Raw genomic sequence first — 5,440 nt, 5'->3', positions numbered from 1 at the left:
CACATCACAGTTTGGAATCAGATCTGGGAGTTTCTACTTCAAAACTGGGGAGCAAACACTGCCCTGACAGGGCTGTGACAGCCACAGAGAGGAAGAGGCCCCACCCAATATCCAGTGCAGACTCTAGTCACCACAACACCAAAGAAATTTCTTATCAAGGGGACAATGGCCAACACACTCTGAGGAGGTGTATTTAACAAAAACAGGCATTTATAACAAAAACAACCCTCACACCAAAAACATTGAACTCACAGTCTACACAGGGATGCTCTTACATAAAAATAACACTTCAAGACCCCAGTATGTAATTATTTCTACTACGTTAATAGAGTCATAGAAATGTAAGTAAGATGAAAAAAGTAGAGGACCTACTCCCAGTTAAAAGAATGAGAGAAATATCTTGAAAGAACAAACAATGAAACATACCTCACCAGTCTACCAGACTACAAGTTCACAAAGGAGGTAATAAAAATGTTAAAGGAATTGAAAAAGACTATCAATAAAAATGCAAAACACTGTAACAAAGAATGAAAAACTATAAATAGGAGACAATCAAAATTAGACAACTCAATTGCCAAGATAAAAACTGAACTAAAGGCAGGAACTAGCAGATTAAATAATGCAGAAAAATGAATAAGTGATCTGGAAAGCAGAATAATGGAAATCAATCAGAACAGCAGACAGAAGACAAATTAAAAAAAAATGAAAGTGACATATGAGATTTAGAAGATGGTAGAGTAGGAGGACACAGAGTTTGCATCTCCTCACAACTAGTGAACCTACTAGGCATTGGTGGAGGACCTCAGATATCTAAGGGGATGGGAAGAATCCCCATGTGATCAGGTAGAATGTGAGAGGGAAGGGGGGAAGAAAAGTGGAGGTGGGAAAGGACCAGCACCCTTGAGGAGGGGCTGGGGGAGTTGAGAGTTTCCCTTTCTTAGAGGGGCCTACTCATGGCAAGGGGATCAGTGAGGACAGAGAGGAATTTGGGGGGTTCTGGGGATTGGAGGGGAATGCAGCCAGTTTCTCCCCAGCCTTCTCAGACCCTGAAGAGCTGCTGGGGGGCTGGCCTTGAATCCCCACTATGCCAAGACCTCTTCCAACCATGCAGGTCCTGGTACTGAGCCCCTCACTGCCAAGATCTCTTCTGACTGTGCTGGTCCTGAGCCTGAGCCCTTCCCCCACCTGGGCCTGAGTTCCCCCCAACCAAGGTCACTTCTGGCCATGGGTCCTGGACCTCTGAGGCCTCCCCAAGTCTTCCTTTGGCTGTGTGGTCCTGGCCCTGAACCCCACCTCTGCCAAAGCTTCCTCTGGCCACATGAGTCCAGGCGGACCAAGTGCCGCCCCCCTCCAAGGCCTTCTCTGGCTGTGCCAGCCCCTGTGGGCACACCTGTGGAGGCCTGTGCCCCACCTGGCCTGAGTGGGCACATGTGCTCTGGGGCAACTCTAGAAACATACGCAGAGGTGGGGCTGACAAAGCTGTTCCAGAGACCTACCTAGAGGTCTTGGAAGCCTAGTGGGGTGGCAAGGGTAGGCTGTAACTCACCGTAGGGGCAAGGACACTGATAGAGGAACAAGCAGGGAATTTTAAAAAAAAATTTTTTGTTTTTAATTTATTGTTTGAAATTTTTTACCTTATATTTTTATTCTTATTTTTTATTTTCTTTATTTTTTTTTTTAGTTTTTTGCTGTTGTTATTCTGTTTTGCTCTTGTTTCATTTTTAATGGTATTCTTTCTAATATTTTTTTTATTTTTCTAATTTTATTTTATTTTTTTATTTTTTATTACTGTTCTGCTCCTTTCTGGGTTTTTTGTTTGTTTTTTGTTTGTTTTTTGCCATGCCACGTGGCTTGTGGGGTCTTGGTTCTCAGGGCAAGTGTTGGGCCTGAGCTCTTGTGGTGGTAGGACCAAGTCCAAGCCATTGTATTAACATAGAACTTCAAGTCCCAGGGAATATTGATTAGTGTGAGGTCTCCCAGAGGTCCTCAACTTGACACCAAGACTTGGCTCCAACCAGCTGCCTACAAACTCCAGTGCTGGATGCCTCAGGTCAAACAACCAGCAAGACAGGAACACAGCCTCACCTATCAAAAGATTGAGTTGGCAAAAAAATATTTACAGATGAAGTAGCAAGGTAAAAACCTACAAGAGCAAATAAATGAAGAGGAAATAGGCAACCTACTTGGAAAAGAATTCAGAGTAATGTTAGTAAAGGTGATGCAAAATCTCAGAAACAGAATGGAGGCAAGGATCAAGACAATACAAGAAATATTTATCAAGGCTCTAGAAGAACTAAAGAACAAACAAACAGTGATGAAAAACACAATAACTGATATGAAAAATACACAAGAAATATTCAATAGCAGAGAAACTAAGACAGAGATTGAATGAGTGATCTGGAAGATACAATGTTGGAAATAACTAACACAAAACAGGATTAAAAAAAAGAGTGAAAAGAAATGAGAACAGGCTCAGAGACCTCTGGTACAATACTAAATGCACCAACATTAGAAAAATAGGTGTCCCAAAAGGAAAAGAGAAAGAGAAACTGTCTGAGAAAATATTTAAAGAGATTATAGTCAAAACTTCCCTAACATGGGGAAAACAATAGCCACCCAAGTCCAGGAAGTGCAAAGACACCCAGATAAGATAAACCCAAGGAGAAACACTCTGGAACACATATTAATCAAACTAACAAAAATTAAATTCAAAGAAAAAGTATTAAGAGTGGAAAAGGAGGGCTTCTCTGGTGGCGCAGTGGTTGAGAGTCCACCTGCCGATGCAGGGGACATGGGTTCATGCCCCAGTCTGGGAAGATTCCACATGCCATGGAGCAGCTAGGCCTGTGAGCCATGGCCACTGAGCTTGCACGTCCAGAGCCTGTGCTCTGCAATGGGAGAGGCCACAACAGTGAGAGGTCCATGTACGGCAAAAAAAAAAAAAAAAAGAGTGGAAAAGGAAAAGTAAAAAAAAAACAACGTACAAGGGAATACCCCTAAAGGTTATCAGCTGATTTTTCAGCATAACCTCTACAGGCCAGAAGGGAGTGGCAGGATATATTGAAAGTAATGAAAGGGAAAAAAAAAACTAAAACTAGGATTATTCTCCAGCAAGGATCTCATTCAGATTTGACAGAGAAATCAAAGGCTTTACAGACAAACAAAACCTAGGAGAGTTCAGCATGAAAAAATCAGCTTTACAAAAAATGCTAAAGGAACTTCTTTGGTGGGAAACACCAGGGAAGAAAATGACCTAAAAAATAAACCAGAAACAATGGAGAAAATGGTAATAGAAACACACATACAGCTAATTACCTTAAATGTAAATGGATAAAATGTTCCAACCAAATGAAACCAACTAACTGAATGGATACAAACACAAGACCTACATATATCCTGTCTACAAGACAACCACTTCAGACCTAGAGACACATACAGACTGAAAGTGATGTGATGGAAAAAGATATTCCATGCAAATGGAAATCAAAAGAAAGTTGGAGTAAGAATATTCATATAAGATAAACTAGACTTTAAAATAAAGACTGTTATGAGAGGCAGGGAAGGAGACTACATAATGATCAAGGGATCAATGCAAGAAGAAGACATGACAATTATAAATATATATGCACCCAACATAAGAGCACCTCAATATATAAGGCAAATACTAACAGCCATGAAAGGGAAAATTGACAGTAACACAATAATAGTGTGGAAATTTAACAACCCACTTGCACAAATGGACAGATCATCTGACAGAAAATAAATAAGAAAACACAAGCTTTAAATGACACAATAGAGCAGATAGACTTAATTGATATTTATAAGACATTCCATCCAAAAGCAGAGAAATACACTATCTTCTCAAGTGAACACAGAACATTCTCCAGGATAGATCACATCCTGTGGCACAAATCAAGCCTTGGCAAATTTAAGAAAATGTAAATTGTATCAAGCGTCTTTTCTGACTACAACGCTATGAAATTAGAAATCAATTACGGGGGAAAAAACTGTAAAACATACAAACACATGGGAGCTAAACAATGCACTACTAAATAACCAAGAGGTCACTGAAGAAATCAAAGAGGAAATCAAAAAATACATAGAAACAAATGACAAATACATAGAAACAAATGAGCACAAGATGTCCCAAAACCTATGAGATGCAGCAAAAGCAGTGCTAAGAGGGAAGTTTATAACAATTAAATCCTACCTCAAGAAACAAGAAAAATCTCAAATAAACAACCTAACCTTACATCCAAATCAACCAGTGAAAGAAGAACAAACAAATACCAAAGTTAGTAGAGGGAAAGAAATCACAAAGATCAGAGCACAAATAAATGAAATAGAAATGAAGAAAACAATAGCAAAAATCAATAAAACTAAGGGCTGGTTCTTTGAGAAGATAAACAAAATTGATAAATTTTAGCCAGACTCATCCATAAAAAAAGGGAGATTATTTAAATTAATAAAACTAGAATGAAAAAGGAGAAATTGTAAGTGACACCTCAGAAATACAAAGGATCATAACAATCTACTACAAACAACTATATGCCAATAAAATGGACAACGTGGAAGAAACAGACAAATTCTTAGAAAGATACAACCTTCCAAGGCTGAACAATGAAGAAATAGAAAACATAAACAGACAAATGACAAGTAATGAAATTGAAACTGCAATTAAAAATCTTCCAACAAAACAAAATCCAGGACAAGATGGTTTCACAGGCAAATTGTATCAAACATTTAGAGGAGAGCTAACACCTATCCTTCTCAAACTCTCCCAAAAAATTTCAGAGGGAGGAACATTCCCAAATTTCTTCCACGAAGCCACCATCACCCTGATACCAAAATGAGACAAAGATATAAAAAAAAAAAAAAGAAAACTACAGACCAGTATCACTGATGAATATAGATGTAAAAATCCTGAGCAAAACAACAGCAATCAGAATCCAGCAACATATTAAAATGATCATACACCGTGATCAAGTGGGATTTATCCCAGGGTTGCAAGGATTCTTCAATATATCAATGTGATGCACCATATTAACAAATTAAAGAATAAAAGCCATACAATTATCTCAATCAATGTAGAAAAAAACTTTTGACAAAATTCAACACCCATTTATAATAAAAGATCTCCAGAAAATGAGCACAGAAGGAACCTACCTCAACAAAATAAAGGTCATAAATGACAAACCCACAGCAAACTTCATACTCAATGGTGAGAAACTGAAAGCATTCCAGTAAGATCAGGAACAATACAAGGATGTCTACCCATGTCACTCTTATTCAACGTACTTTTGGTGGTCCTAGCCAAGGCAATCAGAGAAGAAAAAGAAATAAAATAAATACAAATTGGAAAACAAGAAGTAAAACTGTCACTGTTTGCAAAACATGATACTATACATAGAAAATCCTAAAGATGCCACCAGAAAACTAC

This window comes from Aethalodelphis obliquidens, unplaced genomic scaffold (genome assembly GCF_003676395.1).
Source record: "Aethalodelphis obliquidens isolate GAN/ISIS:26980383/991018 unplaced genomic scaffold, ASM367639v1 scaffold96, whole genome shotgun sequence".
Lineage (NCBI taxonomy): Eukaryota > Metazoa > Chordata > Mammalia > Artiodactyla > Delphinidae > Aethalodelphis > Aethalodelphis obliquidens.
Note: the sequence above shows the minus strand (reverse complement) of the source record.